The 22,054-nt window shown below is 38.5% G+C and overlaps 1 protein-coding gene across 1 annotated transcript in view; it reads left to right on the top strand.

The window, feature by feature from the left end:
• Positions 1 to 22,054, top strand: part of BMPR1B (bone morphogenetic protein receptor type 1B) — a 400,498-nt gene that overhangs the window by 140,025 nt on the left and 238,419 nt on the right. The window lies entirely within an intron of this gene.

The raw sequence follows: 22,054 nt of genomic DNA, 5'->3' as shown, positions 1-22,054 counted from the left end.
TTTAAGTCATATTCTGTTTGTGAATTCCTTTACAGATATTGTCCAAAGATGGGTAAAATTTTCTTTTAGTTTAAGATGATCAAGATGGTTGGAAAGGCATGATGAATTTCTTACCTGACCTGATAGCATGAGTCAATTTAAATGAATTTTCTTACTTTTATTCAAAAACTAGCAAATTATGTTTTATTTTTCACTGGACTGCTTTAGGCAGGCATAGCAAATATCCCAATTTAAATTTTATCTAGAACATGTAGACCTTATTGCCATTTGGGTATTGCTTCTGTAGTGAAGACAACTGATAACTAATACAAACTGTGATGGCTAACAATTTGAAAACTATAGTTTTTATAATTAGCTTATAGTTTTAAAATGGCTCTTAATGACTGATTTTTTTTACATCTTAATCAGTGAAAAATAACTAACCTATACTTTCTGTCAATTTGAGTTTTAAGGCTTTTTTTTGACTACTCAAGATCTTACATTTACATAATCTTCTTTAAACATTTCCCCTTTTAATAAATTTCATTATGTATTGTACCCCAAAGATACTGGCTGTCACTGTGATTATGTTGCTCGTTCTGCATTCCTTTGCATAGCCTGGCAGATGTGATGCTCTGGACGTCTCATGCAGGATGCCTGCCTACGTCTGGCTTCTATGGCTTAACTAGAGGCTAACTTTATCACTGATGGGCTGGTGGTGGGCAGGGCAGTAGTGCTGTCTCTTTTTCTGATTTTCTTTGCATTTACTTTTTTATCTTGATGGAAAATTTGGCACTTACTAAGAGAACAATGATGTATTTTGCCATTTAAATAGTGGAATTCTTTTTTTTTTGTTACTGTTTATTCTTTTTTTTGTTGTTGTTATGAATGGACATTTATTTTCCTTTAGGAAAATATCAAGCAACAAAAGAGTAATTAATGGATAATAAAATGAACAAAGTAATGGTGATTTTAAAGAAGTATTTCTAAGGTTTGTTCTGTTTCTGTCAAGGAGACTCCTAGTTCTTGCTCAGCCAAGATTTTTCTTCTGTGAATAGTGTTTGGATATAATTCACATTATCTCCAGTGACTCTACTTTTTCCTGGCTACTAAAGATAAATAGCTCCTTAGATTGATAGTTTCTTTCTGTTGGTATATTGGTAAGTCAGCCAGTTCAGAGTTAAGTCTAGTTGATTTGAAAATCTGGATGGGTAAATGCCTTGAAAATGCCCTTGGAGACCAAATTAAAATTAAAACCATTTTTTGTTTTGCATGGTACTATTATTTTTGTTATGTCAAAAGCCCAGTCTTAATACTGATGCATTTCAGATGACACATTTATTCATGTCTTATATGGGGAAAAAACAAACACATAAAATATTCACTCTTAAGGGGCAACAGCCCTAAAGTCAAAACATTTTATGACTGGCCAGTAGTCTTCCTGGCTGTTCATTTATGAAAGATGCATCCTTTCCAAATACCTAATGCATGTGGGGCTTAAAACCTAGATGACGGGTTGATGGATGCAGCAAACCACCATGGCACATGTATACCTATGTAACAAACCAGCATGTTCTGCACATGTATCCCAAAACTTAAAGTATAATAATAACAGAAAAAGAAATATGCATCCTTTCATTTTGTATCTCCTTGGCTTGATAGATTGTTGAAGCAAACACTTGAGGGCAGTCATATATTTAGGGTAGTGAAGACTACTGATTACTAATGCAAACTAATTAGCTAACAGTTTGAAAACTATAGTTTTTATAATTAGCTTATAGTTTAAAAACAGCTCCTAATAACTATGAATAACTCACAGTTTTGGCTCCTTAACACAAACAAGATCATTTATATTATACCTATTATAATTGAGTTAATTTATGGGTTTTACAGAGCAACACTTCAATTATCTCTCTTTAGGGATTGTTCTTCCTATTTCCATATAGATATCTCAGAATATTTCATTGCTATCACCTTTGAGTACTTCTCAGCATAATGTTTACACCACAGTTCTCAGCTTCAGATCAGTAACTCTGGGATGTGCAATAGAATCAATCAGAATGCACATGCCTGTGCTTTGTCCTGGATGTATTGCTTTAGAATTTTGGAGGTGGTAGCTGGATAAGTGCATCATGGAAAAGCTTCTCAGTGTATTCTGACACACTCCTTTGATGAAGAGGCATTGACTATACCATAAACCCTAGAAATACATCATTGGCAATACTACTGTTTTAAAGGAGAGAAAGGCATCTTTTTGTTTTTGACCCAGAATGGCATTGCCTGTAACAGGTGAAAGGGAATCATGCTATGTTAACAGGAATCAACATTATCCATTTTTAATGAGTTCATTAAACAGGCAATATTTATTTGGTTGTTCTATGTTAGGAGCTTTCAGTTCAGCACTCAGGCAGCAAATAAGGTAATTGCCTGTGCATATGCTTGGTGCTCTCTGTCTGTCCAAAGCTCCTCTCTTCTCCATTCCCTTTTTTCCTCAGTAACTCATCTATTAACATGTAAATCAAGAAATGCCCTCTGTCTCAGGGAAGCCCTTACTAGAATCTCTAGGTTGAATTAGAGGCCAACTCCACAGCACCCTAGAGTTCGTAGCATGTTGTTATCATCTGTGTGTATCATTGCATGTAAAAATATTCTTATTTGTTATGGTTTGCTTGTATGTGTTTGTCATTAATCTATTAATTCATTCAGTGAAGAGATGCTGACTCGTATACTAGCCGGGGAAACCTCTGTGTCCTCAGTGCCTAATTTAATATTCCTTTTTCTATCTAGTAATAAAATTGATATGAATGTTTATGTCTGAGGTCTATATAAATTAAGAGGTAAAAAGTCTTAAGCCAGGTGTGGTGGCATGCACCTCTATTCACAGATATTTGGGAGACTGACGTGGGAGCATTGCTTGAGGCCAGAAGTTTGAGGCTGTAGTATACAATGCTCTCACCTGTGAATAGCCGTGGTCCTCCAACATGGACAATGCAGTGAGACCCTGTCTTTGAATAAAAAAAAAGAGAGAAAAAACAAAAAAAAAGTAAAAGGTCTTGGGGAAGGGTCCATAGCAAATAAGCAGAGGAAATTTGAGCTGTTGCCCTTTAACAGGAGACAAGAAGATACTTTTCATAAGAATTGCACTTTCTACACTAAATTAGAAGGTTCGATAGTAGGTCAGAATTATGGAATTTTGTAAGGGTAAATTTAACATATTTGTGTGTATGTTTCTGATATTTTATACATCACATTTGAAATTTCTTTTTGTTTCTATTAATTCATTCAGTAAACATTATTTAAACCAGTCCTTCTTAAACTTTATTTTTGCATGGTCTCTGTGGTTCTCTTCTCTCCTTGTTGCCTTTCTTCTCTCAGCGGCCCTGTCTCTTCTGCTTGCTTTTCGTCCTAAACCGCTAAGCAGTAGAGCTTCTTAAGGTTTTACTCCTATCAACATCTCTTCTTTTTCTACGCAATGATCTGTAATATCACCCTTTCTTAAGGGTCTCTGTACCATCTTTATGTCAGTGATTCCCCAGTTTTTAATCAGCTTCAATCCTTTTATTATAGAGGGTAATTAATTTCAAATACTCAGTCACGAAGAAAGGGTAGACTGATAGATATCTGCAGCTGAAGTCAGGACTTTTCATCAAATCCAACGGTGGCTCATGAAAGCATTCATTGAAGTCAGGTATCTTCTCTTTAAAAACATTATAAAAACCCTATTTTTTGCTTTAATAATGTGTCCGTGTTCATAGTTCTTACCTACTCTTTATTACCTTACTGTCTGTGTTGCTGTCCTAGGACTGCTGTACGAAATTATTACAAACTTTGTGGCTTAAAACAACAGAAAATAATTTTCCTCACCATTCTGAAGACCAGAAGTCTGAAATGAAGGTGTTGGCAGGGCCATACTCCCTCTAAAGGTGCTAGGAAAAAATCCTTTCTTGCCTTTTCCCAGCTTCTGGTAGCTCTTGGTGATCATTTGTGGCGTTTGGTTTGTGGCTGCATCACTCCAGTCTCTGCTTTCACATGCCTTTCTTTATGTATATTTCTGTGTGTCATCTCCTCTTAAGGACAGCAGTCATTGAATGTAGGGCCCATTCCAATCCAATATGACCTCATCTTAATGAATTAAGTCTGGGAATATAATTATATGTGGGAATGTAATAGAGAAGACTATTTCCAGTGTTCTGGGTGAGTATGAACTTTTGGGGGATACTAACTTACTATTCTCACTAGGTTAGTCTATGCTAAATACTCAACAGGAGAGGCAGCTGTAGGGAAGAGCTAGAGTATGAAACCTGGAAAAACGACTGCCAGACTCTGCTGCTTGTGGGTGTGTGTCCGTGGGTAAGGTAGTTGCTCTGTGCCTTCAGCTTCCTCATGTACAAAATTGAGATAATAATGATGCCAACTTTGGGGAATTCTTGTAAAGATTAAAATGTTCCAAATATGTAAAGCGTATAGAACAATCCCCAGCAAAAAGTGGAACATGTTAGTGATAATTGCTGTCATAGTCGGTCTTCTTGCTTAGTAGGCCTGAGATAAAACTTTCTCCTGATTCATCCCTCCTCCTCCCTCTTCCTGATTTTACATGTTATTTAGTTGTTTCTCCTTCTCACTATAATTATTTGTGAGAAGTTATAAGAGTTACACTATGGTAAGAGCAGACAGGCTTTGCACACCTTCAAGGTCAGTTCTGGACCAACCCACTCAGAAACCACTGCACGGATGAATGGCTGGAGATTGTGAGGCCTATTGTGTCTCCAGGTGCCTGTGGTTACATGGGATCCCTGGAATGTTAATTAATTTTCATATTTCCCCTTAAGGTACTTCTGTGGCTCAAACAATGAATTTCTGAGTTAGGTCCCAGAGTGGCATTTTTGTTTGCCAACACCCTCATAGGAAACTGTACTAGAAGCTTTCTTGTAATATTTAAGAGTCTTTAAAAGACATTCTAGATATGTAAAGCTAGTTTAATATCTGCTCTCAGGACTAGCACTGGAGCCTTTGGTGACATCTTCACACTAAAGATTCGGAGATTACTTTTAGGTTATGTGCCTTGCAACACTAAGGTAGATTTATTGCAACTAAGGGGCCCTGAGGTAAGTGAACATATTCTCATCTTTCTTCTGAGAACCTTTTGGCCCCATTAGAAGTATTTGGTTTTAAAGTATGCCTCATTTTATATCATCCCCTGCAATATTTTTTTCCTCTCAAAATTAGAGAAAAACAATACACCAGTATCTCAGGTGATAGTAGTGTTTGGCACTTAGGGACTCCAGAAGTAAATTTTTGAAGTAGATTGAAGTCTTTTGAATTCTTTCCTGCTATTAGAGAACAATGGCAAAAAGCCAGATTCAATCTAGCTAAGTAATTTATAAGATAAGCTAAGTAACGTAAGTTTGGATGCTCAGTATAATTTGTCAATGTGTGCTTTTTAGGTATAGTTGCTTATTTCTATTACACCATGAAATTAAACTACAATATTAAAAATTTCAGGCCAGGTATGGTGGCTTATGCCTGTAATCCCAGTACTTTGAGAGGCTGAGACAGGAGAATCATTTGAGGCCAAAAGTTTGAGAGCAGCCTAGGCAACATAGCGAGACCCCCATCTCTAAAAAAATAAAAATAAAATAATTAGCCAGGCATAATGGCACACCTGTAGTCTCAGCTGTTCAGGAGGCGGAGGCAGGAGGATTGCTTCAGCCCAGGAGTTTGAGGTTATAGAGAGCTGTGACGGTGCCACTGAACTCCAGTCTGGGCAACAGAAAGAGACCCTGTCTTTTCCCACTCCCCCCAAAATTGAGATAATTCAGTTTAAAAATCTTTATGAATAAAAAAGGACTTATTAAATTGACTCACCCCGTACTTACATGAACCACTTATACTGTACTGTGCTTTCACTTCACTGACCTATATTTTGGATATTTAATACATACTAATGTATTCATAAAAACTATTCTAGTTTCTTCTCTCTGTAGAGGGATGAGCTGAGGAAACTACTCATTCATTCATTGATTCACAAAAGTTTAAAGTGTAAACATTACTGGCTTAGTACCGGACCGAGGATACAGAGATGAGTGAAACTCAATCTTTTTCTCAGTGAATCTGGAAGAGGGAATTGATGTGTAAACCATTAAATTAAAACATAGTGTGAAAAGGGCAAGACATAGCAATTATTAACTTTGTCTGGAAGTGAATGTGGGGAGAAGTGTGCTGCCAGGTGGTAATGCCTGAACTGTGTTTTAAAACATAGAAGAAGCTTGTTGGCTGATAGGAGCAGAGGAGAAGAAAGCCAGCAAGATCTTCTCAGGTACCATGGCTTCCCAAGATACGGTGTATTTAAGAACTACAAGCAACTTGATTTTCCCGGAGTTTGCAGTACATGGGTTTTATATTTCCCAGAGTCCTCTAGTAGCTGTGGTCTTCAGTGTGGTTTCTGGAAATTCAGAAAATTTTACTGACCTTATGATATTTTCCAAATCATTTGAAGAGATAATATAATATGAAGTTAATGAACATTTGCACAAGTGAATGTAAATTAAGCCCTGATAACTGATATCTCAAAATTGGAGATACTATAATCATAGCATTTTCAGTGTTCTTCCTGCTTCAGTACATCTAAGGTATATGAAGCACTCTTGTTAGTAATGGTGGCTCCCCATGGCAATAACTCTTGATCATGGGCAGTGGTATAGGAGTAGGCCCAATCTGTGTATTTGCTAAGGTCAGTCTAGTTTCTGTAGCAGATATATCTCCACATACAAGTGGATTAACACACTGTATTAGTCCTTTTTCATGCTGCTAATAAAGATATACCCAAGACTGGGCAATTTACAATAGAAAGAGGTTTAATTGGACTTACAATTCCATGTGGCTAGGGAAGCCTCACAATCATGGCGGAAGGCAAGGAAGAGCACGTCCTGTCTTACATGGATGGCAGCAGGCAAAGAGGGAATGAAGAAGGTGCAAAAGCAGAAACCCCTGATAAAACCGTCAGATCTCTTGAGACTTATTCACGATCATGAGAACAGTATAGGGAAACCGCCCCCATGATTCAGTTATCTCTCACCGGGTCCCTCCTGCAACATGTGGGAATTGTGGGAGTACAATTCAAGATGAGATTTGGGTGGGGGACACAGAGCCAAACCATATCACACAATAAATACCTTTTTTTCTCATTTAAGTAAAGTACAAGGTGGAAGCTTTTTACTGATAAGAGGGTATGAGGTGGATGGAGGTTAGATTGGAGGGGAGTGGGCCTGGCTTCCTGTTTTGCTCAGAGATTCAAGCTGATAGACACTCCACTTTCTAGAGCAAGTAGCTTTGAAAGTTGCCTTGGGTGTTCCCAGCAAAGTGGGATATAGGGAAAGAGAATGGAGAAGGTCCATCTGCTTTTTGCCTAAGTTTAGAAGTGGCATACGTAACCTTTGCTCATGTCTCCTTGGTGAAAATCAGCCAGGAGGTCCCACCTAAATGCAAAGGAGGGTGGGAAATGTGGTCTTTCCGAACAACAGTTCAGCTCTGTAGAACGTGACCACAACACAGCCAGCTGCCTCTGTAGCCAAGGCTTTTTAGACTCTCCAGAGGGAGTGAGGGGTATGGAAATAATAGGTAGCTTGAGAAAGCCTCACAGGTGATTCCCGTATGTCCTCTTAGGGAGGGCACTTTTCTCTCTTCAGCTGATTTGAGTGTTATAACTAGCCATATCTCTTCCTGTGTAGATACAGATCAGAAAATTTAGGGAGGGTAAGTTGGGGGCAGAATTAAATGTAAAACTTGGATTAAGTATTTCATGTACATCATTCTGATTTTCCTTCATTTCTAGCTGTCATGGTGTGCTGCTTTTTTTTTTCCCAGCCAATTTTCAACATCAGTTTTTGTTAAAATTGTTTAAAATTCTTAAAACTCCCAGGAAATTATAACTTTTAAATACATTTGAAGCATTATATTGCTTTTGGAAGAGGTGACACAATCCTCAGATTGATGAATATTTGATGTAATTTTTTATTTGAGTAAAATTTTAGTGAAGAGTCCATTATGAAATAATTTTCAAGTGGGCAACATATATGTATAGTGTAGCTGATAAGTGGAGATTAAGCGTATATTCTGGTTTTTATCTCTCTTTCAACAACAAATGCTGTGAGGTTTACATTATTAGCTTATAACCTTATCTAAGTGGTGTTAACGAGTCTTAAGATTAACAGCAACAACAGCAGAAACTCTTGGAAAGAGATTAAGAATTTCTGCAACTGCTGATAGTTTCTTGATTTTGAAAAAGTCACTTCCTTTTGTTAACCATTGTAAAGATTGAAACTATTGCAGTAAACAGGATGCTTAGTGTGACAGTTTGAACCACATTTTCAGTCCTCTTTGTCATTTGATTTAAATATCTAAACTTTGCTCTGCTTTCTCCAGAGGCTCTGTTAAAGAATGGCAAGAGATATACCAAGCAGTATGTGGAGTCTCAGAAGGTGATTTCTGGCCATTGTATTTATGCTTATTCTTACTAATTAATTATCTCGTTTGTGTGTAGCCTACAATGTTTCAGGCTCTGTGATAAGCCAGGTGGTAGATGAGGGGTACAAAAGGACAGAATCCCTATTCTCACAAAGTTTATGTTTCAGTGCAGCATCATTCAATTGAACTTTTGTGATGATGGGAAATGTTGTGTGTCTATCTGTACTCTTCATCGTCATGGCCACTAGCCATGTGTGGCTATTAAGCTTTTGAAATCTAGCTAATGCTGCTAAGGAACTGAATTCTTACTTAATTTGAATTCATTTAAATGTAAATGGCTACACGTGGCTGGTGGCTATCTTACTGGATAGTTTAGGTCGCATGGAAATACAGACGTTATTCAAATAATCATGGTAAGAATGTAAAATTTCAAGTCTAACAAGTGATATGAAGGAGGTAGATGAAATGCTTTGAGCACCTATAGAGGTTTATTTCACTAATATAGGCAGGTCATTAAAAGCTTAAGTGTGAGTGATAGAGATGGGGAGAAGTGGACAAATTTAAAGGATAAATAGAGTAGAAAATGAACAGGATCTGGCAATTGTTTTGAAAAAATTTGTGCAGCTAGGTGGTCTCAAAGATGCCTTCTAGATTTCTTTCTTGTAAAACTGAAGAGATGAGGCCTATCCACTAAGAGAGAGAACATTGATAAAGGACCAGATTTGCAGGTGAAGCAAATGAGTTAGGTTTTGTAATATTGGGTTGGAATATATAGGCCTTGAAGAGAGATTTGGGCTGGACATAGACAGCTGGTAATTGAAGCTATAAGCAAGGATGAAAGAGTATCAATTGAGTCATCAGAGTCACTCTGAGAGTGAGTCACTTAGAAAGAATATTAATTGAGTGATCAGAGGGCCAGTAATGAGTTGAGGAACTACAGTGCTTAATGGTGAGTATGCATGCAAAGGAAGGATAAGAATTACGGATTCTGAGGGAGTTGAGGAATCACTGAAGTTAAGGTTCTAATGAAGTCAAAGAATGGTTTTAGTGGATACAGTTGAATGAGTAGGCTGGGAGGAGAGAGGGTGGTGGTTTCTTTAAGATAGCTGGATAAGTAAATTTTGAGATGAAACATTTGGTGCTGATGATAATATTCAGGAGCCAATTAGGGAAATGGATGACCCACATAAAGGTGGTCACTGGAGATTAGGGGGCTATGAGACTATATAGATTAAAGTGAAAACATTTCATCTCATTTTGACTAAGTAGTCAAAAACTCTCTCTCCTGTTAGAATTGTAAGCTATTAATATGAATGTCATAATATGCATATATTTCAGTAGTAATATCTTATGTGAAACTCACTCGTTATGGTGCATAATGAAGCTGATGATCATGCAATACCCCAGGAAAATTTGATCATTCAGAATTTGCTGGTTTGCTATAGAAGGTCATTTGAAAATGATTAAAGATGATTTATCCCATTATTTAACAAATGTATATGACCTTCTCAACCTTGACAGGTACCAATAATAAATGCCTTGAACTTTGCATGTGTGACATTAAAGGTATTATCATAGATTAAATTACCTTTCCATGCTTTGAAATCTTTAAAGCTGACTATTTGATCACTCATCTTTCATTACCATTGATTATTTCTAGCTGCCCTTACATTTTTTCTTTCTTTTTTTATAATTAACTAAAACCACAACCTGGAAAGAACGTGAGTTATTTGAATCTTGTTTTGAAAAAGCCATTGAAGTTTTAATACCTACAGGGGAACAGATAGTTATCAAAACCATTTGGAATCACTCTCTCTGAACCAATTCTCACCCCTCCTCCCATGCTTACACAACAGCACACATAAGATGACTCTTCTAGTTTGAGCCAAGTTGTTAAATATAATTCTCAAATTATTTTAAACATAATTTGAACAAAAGTGTTCAACTGGACAGATGTTTCATCTTTTGTGTAAGAATACTTCCTCTTTAAAATTTTGAAATCAAAACACATTTAATTAACATAATGAAGATATTACTATAAATGAATGATATACACGAAAATACTAATTTTTAGGTATGATTTATTTGATTATTTCTAGCCCTTCACAGTTGCCACTTGTTTGTGTATATGTATAATCACATTTGGTCATCCTACCAGTAATTCCACAAATAATAATAAAAGCTTTAATATAGTTTGGATATTTGTTTCTGCCCAAATCTCATGTTGAATTGTAATCCCCAGTGCTGGAGGTTGGGCTTGGTGGGAGGCGTTTCAGTCATCAGGGCAGAACCCTCATGGCTTGATGCTGTCTTCATGATAGTGAGTACTCGGGAGATCTGGTCATTTAAAAGTGTGTGGCACCTCCTTTCCCAGCCTCTTCCTACTTTTGCCATGTGACATGCCTGCTCCCATTTTGCCTTTTGCCATCAGTAAAAGCTCCCTGAGGCCTCCCAAGAAGTCAAGCAAATGCCGGACCCATACTTTCTGTATAGCCTGCAGGACCATGAGCCAGTTAAATCTCTTTTCTTTGTAAATTACCCAGTCTTAAATATTTCTTTATTGCAATGCAGGAACAGTCCAATACAGAGAAGTTGTACTGAGGAGTTAGGCATTACTAAAAGATAACTGAAAATGTGGAAGCAGCTTTGGAACTGGGTAAGGGGCAGAGGTTGGAAGAGTTTGGAGGACTCAGAAGAAGATAGGAAAATGAAGGAAAGTTTGGGATTTCTTAGAGACTAATTAAAAGATGGTGACCAAAATGCTGATAGTGATATGTACAGTGAAGGCCAGGCTGCTGAGGTCTCAAATGGAAATGAGGAACTTACTGGGAACTGGACCAAAGGTCATGTGTGTTATGCCTTAGCAAAGAACTTGGCTGCATTCTATTCATGCCCTAGGGGTCTGTGGAAGTTTAAACTTAGGAGTGATGATCTAGGGTATCTGAAAGTAGAAATTTCTAAGTAGCAAAGTTTTCACCATGTGGCCTGGCTGTCTCTAACAACCTACCAGATGCAGGAGCAAAGAAATGACTTAAAGTTGGAATTTATATTTAAACAGGAAGCAGAGTATAAAAGTTTGGAAAATTCGTAGCTTAGCCATGTAGCAGAGAAAGTAAAAGCTTATTTGGAAGAAGAATTCAAGCAGGCTGCAGAGCAACCACTTGTGAGAGAAATTTGCATAACAAAAAAGCCAAATGCCATATCCAAGACAGTGGGGAAAAGGCCTCTAAGGCATTTCAGAGACCTTAGCCCCAGCCGCAGCCATCACAGGCTCAGAGGCCTGGGAGGCAAGAATGGTTTCGTGGGCCAGGCCCAGGGACCTGCTGCCCTGTGCAGCCTTGGGACATTGCTCCTATATCCTGGCTGGTCTGGCAGCCATGCCTCAAAGGGGCCTAGGTACAGCTTGGGCTGCCACTTTGGAGAATGCAAGCCATAAGCCTTGGCTGTTTCCATGTGGTGGTAAACCTGTAGGTGCCCAGAATGAAAGAGCGAATAATGCTTGGCAACCTCTGCCTATATTTCAGAGGATGTATGAGAAAGCCTGGATGTCCAGGCAGAAGCCTGCTCCAGGGGTGGAACCCTTACAGAGAACCACTGTTAGTATGGCGCTAAAGGGAAATCTGAGGCTGGAGCCCCGACACAGCATTCCCAGTGAGGCAGTGTCTAGTGAGTCTGTAAAAAGGGGGACTACTGTCCTCCAGACCACAGAATGGTAGATCCACTGGCAGCTTGCACCCTGTGCCTGGAAAAGCCAGAGGCATTTAACTTCAACCTGTGAGAGAAGCCTTGAGGGCCGAACCCTGCAAAACCACAGGGGTGGAACTTCCCAAGGCTTTGAGAGCCCACCTCTTGCAGCAGTGTGCCCTGGATGTGAGAAATGAAGTCAAAGGAGATTATTTTGGAGCTTTAAGATTTAATGACTGCCCTGCTGAGTTTCTGACTTCAGTGGGGTCTGTAGCCTCTTTCTTTTGGCCAATTTCTCCCCTTTGGAATGGGAGTGTTTACTCAGTGCCTATATTCCCATATTATCTTGGAAGTAAATAACTTGCTTTTGATTTTACAGGCTCATAGGTGGAAGGGCTTTGCCTTATCACAGATGAGACTTCAGACTGGATTTTTGACTTAGTGCTGGCATGAGTTAAGACTGTTGGGAAGGCATGATTATATTTTGCAATGTGAGGAGGACATGAGATTTGGGAAAGGCCAGGGCGGAATAATGTAGTTTGGATATTTGTCCTCAGCTAACTCTCGTTAGTACTGGAAGTGAGACCTGGTGGGAGGAGTTTAGATCATGGGGCTGCCCCCTCATGGGTTGATGCTGTCTTCCTGATAGTGAGTTCTTGTGGGATCATTTAAAAGTGTATGGCACTTCCCTCCTCGCTCTCCTCATTCTCTGTCTCCTTCTTGCACCATGTGACATGCCTGCTCCTGCCTCACCTTCTGCCATGAGTAAAAGTTCCCTAAGGCCTCCCTAGAAGCCTGTCAGATGCCAGAGCATGGGTCTTGTACAGCTGGCAGAACTGTGAGCCACTTAAATCTCCTTTTTTTAATATTATCTAGTCTCTAGTATTTCTTTATAGCAAGAAATACAAGCTTCTTTTCAATTAAATTATGATGGAATGAAGGTTTTTAATTCTCTAATTTGTCTCAGACTTAAGGCTTGAGGCAGTTCTATTAAAATCACACAAGTATGCATATATCATAGTGCATTTTCATTATTCTCATGTGTATCCTCATTTTAAATGGCAAGTGTAGCAATGGAATTGTTTTATTCGTTGTTACAAAGAAATGCAACTTCTGGATGGGTGCAGTGACTCATGCCTGTAGTCTCAGCACTTTGGGAGGCTGAAGTGTGAAGATCACTTGAGTCTAGGAGTTTGAGACCAGCCTGGACAACATAGAAAGGCCCTATCTCTGCAAAAATTTAAAAATTAGACAGGGAGTGTGGCGCATGCCTGTAGTCTTAACTGCACAGGAGACTGAGGCAGGAGGATCCCTTGAGTGCAGGAGTTTGAGGCTGCAGTGAGCTGTGATTACATAACTGCACTCCAGTTTTCCAGCCTGGGCAACAGAGTAAGACACTGTGTTTAAAAAAAAAAAAAAAAAAAAAAAAAAAGAAGCTTCTATCTTTAAACTTCCTTTTCTTTTGAACTAAATCTGCTGAGGAAGCTGTTTTTGGTTACTTAATTCTCTTTAGTGTAACTATTTCATCTTTATTTTTGATTAACCCAGCCTATATTACTCGGTTATATGGCATTGGTGCCTGTCACAGGGAACTTACTTCTCCTGTGTCAGTGGGTCCATTCAGTGCTCTCTACATTATTTTATTTATTTATTTATTTTTCGCCGTTGGGAGCCTGGCTTTATACAAAGTTTAAACATGTGTCTGCTGAGAAGTGATGGGTTCTTCTTAGTCATTTGGGTCCCATGGGGATATTTATACCGAAGCCCACAATCCCAGCTGTTTACCTTTAATGTTGAAGATCTTATAACATAATGCATCATGTTATCTCTTCTTCCTGCTTCTAGGCCTCTGCTACCCCACCAACTCTTTCAACATGGCTGTACCTTTCAGTAGGATCCATGTTATGTTCTGAATCCCTTGCAAGCCACACCCAAGTCATGCATACCCAGAAGTGCACTGCCTTAAGTGTATTTAACTGCCACCAGCCTTTTCCGCGATGCATTAATATTTCCTTGTCATGGAGGATATGGATTTGAGCTGATAGTTGACCTTCTCTTAGAGCAATTGCTCTCAAACTTTTATGACTAGTAGTTATGGTAAGAAGTATATTTAAAATTATGATCCAGCATGGATACTCTTGTATATACACCTAACAAACAAATGCTTCACAAACCAATACTTACCCGTGCTACTTAGAATACAATGTGGTATTTTCTACACTAGTAGTAAATTTTAAAAAACTGGACGTTTTGACAGAGACACCTCATTACCACCCCCTTTATCCATACCCCCAACCCACCCAAGAAAAGGTTTAAGCCAGACTGTAGAGTTTGAGAAGTCACTAAAACTCTAAAACTTCATCTCCTTGCTCTACATCTGTCTTTTCTTCTCATACTCTCCCATGGCCACAAGGGGCAGGCCTTCTTTCTTCTGCATGCCAGAGCTTCCCTTTTCATCATAGGCTGAGCCTTTTCTATATTATGGGTAAACTCTATGATCCAGCTCTTGATATGGGAATGGGGAACTACCAAGAAAAATAAATTTTCTAAAAATGTTATACCCAAGATGATGATTTAAGGTCATGTTTTTCTATTAGGAGATTCTCCTAAATCATTTTGTTTCTACTCTGGAAAATACTGATGAATAAAAGTGGGGACAATGTTATCATTTTTCTGTCATATTCTTTATTCTGTTTGAAAGTAATTGTGAATATTAATAATTCTCCTTTTTATTGGATTATGGTGCCTCTAATGTTAAAAGTATTTTCTTGCAAGTTTTCATTGTCTGGGTTCATAATTTTGAGGAGATTCTTCAAACACTGCTTTATATGATGTTTAAAAATGGATATGGTAGGTATTGAGTAATAAAGAAAAGGGATGTTATTGTACTTTATATACTGGTTATGTGACATTCTGACAAATTCTTTTAAATTAAAACTACAAACAAAACTACTTTTCCCATATGCAAGGAAATCTCTCTTCATACAGAACAGTTATTTCAACATCTTTTACAAAGAAAATATTACCTAGAATTTTTATTTTTTTATTGCTTTTTGATTATTTTTATTGAAATGCTTATTGTCTCTTGTTAACTAATTATATTAATTATGGAGCTAGTGCTCAGTTTCTCAACCTTTTCCAAAAGAAGTCCCCGGTTTCCATTAAAGAGTTTTATGGGGGCTCCCCACACGTCAAATTTCACACAGCCGGCTACATTGGCTTTTTGCAAAGGTCTTTGAATGCAATGCCAAGGCCTCCCACTAATTGTTTTATGGGCTCAGTGTGGGATCTGCATCCCTGACTGGGGAAGCCCCATGTTAAAGGACTGTGGGAGTGAGGAGTTGTCAAACACACCAAGAGCGAGCACTAAAAAAATCCTGGTTAGCTGTAATGTTGCTGCCAAGGAGCATAAGCAGAACCACAAAACATGCCACATGCTGGCTGATTTTAAACAGTGACCCCTATTTCAGAGAATACTCACTTCATTACATTTTTGGGAGAAATTCAAATCACAAATAGCTCCATAATTAATTTGAGTGTTCATTTCAAGTTTTGGCATTGGTAAATTATTCTTTTCCAAGTGGTTAGAAAAATACAACTAAATATTTTTATGTGTTCTTTCAAGGAGACAAAACTCATCCTGGTTATCTGTGAACATTTAGTCCTGGAATAATATGTTCAAAGTTGTATACTTATCTTTTTTCGTCCGAGAAGATTAAGGAAGTATGTTTTTACCCCTTTTAACCAGTGAATTGCATGTACCTACACTAGTAAAAGTAACTTTTTCTAAACTTGAACAAAGAGCTGTAGTGGTAGAATTAAGACTCCTACATCTTCACTAGGCCTTGACATTGATTTTTCTCAGCCTCACGGAATGCGCTTGGCATTTTGAACCTGTCTTTCCTCCAGAGATTGAAACAGGATATTTTTGAGGTACAGTATGACCTCAGAGTACGCTGTTAGCTTGGCTAGTATTGATACGTGAACAGAATTATTACAGCCACACTTCAAGAGGCCTAGAATAGTAATACTGTATTCTATAGGAAGATAAGTGCATTACTCAGTTCTTGCATTGCTAGAAAGAAATGCCTGAGGCTGGGTAATTTATAAATAAGAGGTTTAATTGGCTCACAGTTCTGCAGGCTCTACAGGAAACATGGTTCTGGCATCTGCTTCGCTTTTGGGGAGGTGTCAGGGAGCTTTTATTTGTGGTGGAAGGCAAAGTGGGAGAAGGCCAGTCACATGGTGAAAGCAGGATCAAGACAGAGGAATGTGGGGAGGTACTCCACACTTTTAAACAACCGCATCTCATGAGAACTCACCCACAATCGTGAGGACAGCACCAAGAAGATGATGCTAAACCATTCAAGAGAAACCTGCCCCCTTGATCCACTCACCTCCCACCAGGCTTCATCTCCAATATTAGGCATTACAATTCAAAATGAGATTTGGTGGGGGCACAGATCCAAGTATATCAATAAATACAACCTGTTTCACTGCAGGATTGTAGCACTAAAATGAAATGACATATTGATATTTTTGTGAATTTTGAAGTATCTTTTTAGAAGTTGATGGAGAAAAATAGAGTCTTTTTTTGTAATCGAAATATGTTCATCTTTAAAAGAAGATCCTAATATTTCAGATAAATAATCTTGGATTAGCAATTTTTCTGGAAAAAAAAAATTCTCATTTTGTTAACATGTTTTCTTTCCTTTTTTGTTGGGTGGGGAGGGGCAGAGTCTTGCTCTGTCACCCAGGCTGGAGTGCAGCAACACAATTACTGCAGCCTCGACCTCCTGGGTTCAAGCTATCCTTCCACCTCAGCCTCCCAAGTAGCTGGGATTACAGGCATGCAGCCCCATACCCTGTTAATTTCTTTTTTCATTTGTAGAGATGGGGGTCTTCCTATGTTGCCCCATCTGGTACTGAACTCCTGGGCTCAAGCAGTCCTCCCACCTTGGCCTCCCAAAGTGCTGGGATTACAGGCATGAGCCATTGTGCCTGGCCTAGCACTTTTCTTATATGTGTGTGTAACATGTGGATACCTTCTTGTGGGGTGTGTGTGTGTGTGTGAGAGAGAGAGAGATGCCTATATGTCATTCTCATTCTGTTGTGCTGTCAACACAATAGCAGTGTTTAATGGATAAAGCAAACCACAAATAAAACATTATGTATATAAAGTACAAAAATAGTTTGATTTTGCAGACTACAGAAATTAATTTCAGTAGTCTGTTGATAATGTTTTATCAGTAGCACTATTATTTTTGTTGTTTCTAAGTTGGTTATAAGATTGCAAAATCTAAAGCATGCGGGAACCCTTGATGGTAATTTCTTCATCAGTGTGACTTCCAGAAACTTTATCTCAATTATGATATATATTGCAATTATCTTATATAAAATAATTTTAGTAAGCATGCATTGACTTACTGTGTGGAAAATTACTCCTGAAAGCCAGATTTTATCTCTGGATAGCCACTTGCTGTGTCTTTATTCTGAATAAGAATCCACAGTATGATCCACAAAGCCAACCTTAATACTCTTTATTTAGATAAATGTTAAAATACCTTTACACCCTCTGTAAGATTAAATTGATCATTTGCTATTCAGATCCCAAATTATGCAATCTTTTAACAATTGTCAACATTTCTTTTCTAGGTTGTACTAAACGTTTCTCTTTATTTTGAGTTCCAAAGAGCCAGATTGGGTAGAGTGCCCACTATTGCTTCTATGCTGCCATTAGGTTAATATATCCCAAAGGAACTCATATCAAAAGTGCTATTTCATTGACCTGTTTTCCAGCATGGGTCTCTAAAATGCTGTAAGCATGCAACATATCATTATGTATAATTAATTTATCTTACTTACTTTGTTTTTGTTCATCAGACATTTTGCTTTGTAACTGTTCTATAGAATGTCCTTCTGCTCATTTTTTAGTACATGGTGGTGAAGTTTTTAAAATGAAAACATTTTAACATTTTAACATGCTACCTCCTTTAGAAGTAACATAATGGTATTCCTATTTGCAGATGAGAAAATAGTTTTATGGGAGTTTAGTACCTATCCCATAGGCACATACCACCTAGATTTGGGATGTGAATGCAACAGGCTTATGTACTCTGAAATTTCACATTTATGAAAGGAAATAAAAGAAATATTGAAATTGAAGGGACTATTTAGATAGTCTGATTTGCTTGTTGGTGAGGTGTATCTGGTTTATAGAAACTACTCAAGGTAACTACTAACAGTAGATATGCAATAATTACTGAATGACTTCGAGAGCCCTGGGTTTAAGTTTTGGCACTTCCACTTGATAAATGAGTGAACCTTCTTGGACTTAAGTTTCTCAGATTAATAATAAGTTTAGATTAGCTATTCTTTTTAGCCCCAAAGCTTTTTATTCCAATGAATTTATTTCCAGAAGCTGTTTTTGTAGAATAGATAAAATCAGATGTGTTCTTGTTGGAGATGAAATAGTAGGAAGAGACGGGTGGTTATAAAACCTTCTCTGCCCTGTTTGCCCCTACCTCTAGGCACAGTTTGAGATGTTCTAGATTAGATGATCTTTCGGCTCAAAGATAATTTGGGTTCTAGATCTCTTTGACTGAGATCTCCGGAAAGGTCCTGCTCACACTTGGACTGGGTCTTAGGAAAATCTATAGTGTGACAGTAAATAACATGCATGAACCACTCTTGATGGGTTGCCTTTGACACCGGCTTGCTTCCAGTTATTATAGGATCCAACTTAAGGATGCTATGTCTTGACTAGCATATGCTGTTTGGGGAACTGTGATATTCTCTTTCATTTTTGGAAGAGAATATCCTTGACCCTTCTGAGGAATATTTTTTCCTTGCTACTTGACACATATGTATTACCTGTATATGGCAGCTATGGTTAGTTTTCTTCAGTTTTTCTAGGACAAGCAAGATAAAGTTGGAGCCTCACAATTACTGAAACTATTGTATTGGCTGAATTATTTTATTGTTTATATGATTTTCTTGTATAATTATTTCCTTGCCCTTATATTTCTAAGCAAAACTTACCGTACTCTTAAGTTGGAGAAGATGTTAACTTTTTTGCATTACATTTTGCTTTCTCAACATTATGAAACTTGGAGTAGTTGGAGAACATACTAGGATACCTAGTCTACTACTCCCTGAATTAGGAATAAGGATACTTGCGGGCATTTTTCTTCGTTTGACAATAAATGCATCCTTGTTTACCCCATCATTGCTCTCAAAACAAGGACTGTGATAAAGGGTGGGGACAAAAGCCTCAGATGTAGGATCAAAATGTGTCCCAGACATGCATGTTAAGGTGGACTGTTTTGCTGACCCCCAACATTCATTTGCCACTTCTCTCCAACAAGACAGTCCATGGTTTCCTTCTGAGTATTCATAAATTTTCAGGGAAGCTGACTTCACATCATGTGTGCAACTTAGATCAAGACAATCAGTGTATTTAATGTTTCTTGCTATGGTGATGTGTGTCACTGTATGACATGTAGTGGTATATCATATTAGTGAGGTATGTGACACTGTATATATCTTATAGTGGTATGTCATATAAGAAGGTGTGTGACCTAAGCCAGTTCAACAAAGTGAATCACAGAACTTTGGTGGATGGTTTTGAAGAAAAAAAAAAGGTCTTTCTTTCGTGAGCAAAAAAAAGGTCTTTCTTTCTTTCTTTCAAATGTGAGCAAGGGGAGCGTTTAGCTTCAGAAGTTGGTGACCATGGCTGTGTTGGAATGATGAGCTACAATGAACTGAATCCTTGGTTATTCATTGAACCACTGAGTCAGGCCTTACCTGAGGTTCATGCTACTTAACTTTCCAGTGATGTGAGGCAAAAGAAATCTTCTTTGACTAATTTATTGCCACTGAACTGAATGAATTTTGTCTGCTACATCACAGCCTTTGGTATCTTTCCAATTTAACTTACTTTCCTAGGATTAAAATCTCCTGGCCACTTAGACTTTAGTTTCCTCACCTATTAAGTGAAGAGTTTGTTTTGAGCTATGCAAAATACATTTTAGATCATGCTTGTCCTCTCTGCCTTCAAGAATGGGAACTTTATCTCTGTAAAATCAGAAATTGGTCAATCTTCCTCTTCCTATTTAGAACCATCTGCCCTGTAGCCACCTGGACTCTGAGCATGACATTAAGAATGTGGGTTCCGGCCAGGCGCAATGGCTCACACCTGTAATCCCAACACTTGGGGAGGTGGAGGCGGGTGGATCACGAGGTCAGGAGGTCGAGACCATCTTGGCTAACATGGTGAAACCCCGTCTCTACTAAAAAATACAAAAAATTAGCCGGGCGTGGTGCCGGGTGCCTGTAGTCCCAGCTACTTGGGAGGCTGAGGCAGGAGAATGGCGGGAACCCGAGAGGTGGAGCTTGCAGTGAGCTGAGATCCCGCCACTGCACTCCAGCCTGGGCGAGAGAGCGAGACTCCGTCTCAAGACAAGAAAAAAAAAAGAATGTGAATTCCTCCCATACCATAATGTCTTATACTTTTAGTCAGTTTCATAATTTATGTTGACCTCTCTCCTTTCTTCACTCCAGAAATATAATTTTTAACTATGCAAATTTTGAAAAAAAGGGATGGACATAGGAATGATGAAGAGTGGTCATTTTTTTTATTAATCTGTAATTCTGAGGCAATACACAGAACTATAGGGAAACTAAGAATTAATGATGTCAAAGATAAGTAGTCTGTTTTGATATAAGTCAATGAATTTTACTGTTGTGTTTCTTAATCGCATACTGGCTTCCAAACCTTAGCCAGTCATATCTTAGGTGTTATCAGAAGTTAAAATTTGTGACTTTCGCAAACTCACTATTTGGGAGTTTCACAGATCAGCCCAAGTATTTCACCCAGTGTTAGCAAAACAACCAAGAGCACATGCCTTAAAAATTCTAAGTCCATATCAAATTCACATGTAAAAAAAGCACTGAAGTGCTTTGAAACTTGGACATGGTACCGGAGAGATTTTAAGGGAAATTTGGATATTTATAAGGACTTTAACCAACTATTGAAAAAATAAGGCAAACAACCAAGTAAATTTTTAAAGCTGAATTAGTTGTGATGATTGGTGGGGTCTTAGTGGAAAATGATTTTATTGGTTTGTGCCAGATGGTGATAGGCAGCAATCAGGGCTTTATAAGAATTCAGTGAATGGCTGTAATGCCGGCACTTTGGGAGGCCGAGGCGGGCGGATCACGAGATAAGGATATCGAGACCATCCTGGCTAACATGGTGAAACCCGTCTCTACTAAAAATACAAAAAAAAAAAAAATTAGCCAGGAGTGGTGGCAGGCGCCTGTAGTCCCAGCTGCTACGGAGGCTGAGGCAAGAGAATGGCGTGAACCCGGGAGGTGGAGCTTTCAGTGAGCTGAGATAGCGCCACTGCACTCCAGCCTGGGCGACAGAGAGAGACTCCATCTCAAAAAAAAAAAAAAAAAAAAAAAAAAAAGAAAAGTTCAGTGAATGGTAGTTTTCAGCAATCCAATTTCATGCAGCAAAGATTACCTGCAAGGCACACATTTCTCCCTTCCTTCCTTCCCTCCTCCCTTCCTCCGTCTTCTTTCTTCCCCTTCCCTTCCCTTTCTTTCCTTCCCCTCCCTCTTACTTTCCCTCCCTCTCCCTCCCACCCTCCCTCCGCATCCCTCCCCTCTCCCTCCCCTCCTTTCCTTCCCCTCCCTCCCTCCCTCCCTTTCTTCCTTTCTTTGAAAATGACAGCTCTAATATGTGTGACTCAGTGGTGAATGACCACGAAAGAATATTTATGAAAAATAGGTATGCTCTTTCACTTTGCACTGCAGGACATTTGGTGCTTTCCCTTCTGAATAGATGTTTTACAGGTTTTGCACATTTTGTGTCATACTCTTCTTGGTCTTATCCATAAAGACCAATTACATGATATTTTGG

Source organism: Theropithecus gelada, chromosome 5 (genome assembly GCF_003255815.1).
Source record: "Theropithecus gelada isolate Dixy chromosome 5, Tgel_1.0, whole genome shotgun sequence".
In the NCBI taxonomy this organism is placed as follows: Eukaryota; Metazoa; Chordata; class Mammalia; order Primates; family Cercopithecidae; genus Theropithecus; species Theropithecus gelada.
Note: the sequence above shows the minus strand (reverse complement) of the source record. Positions and strands in the feature narration are given on the sequence as shown.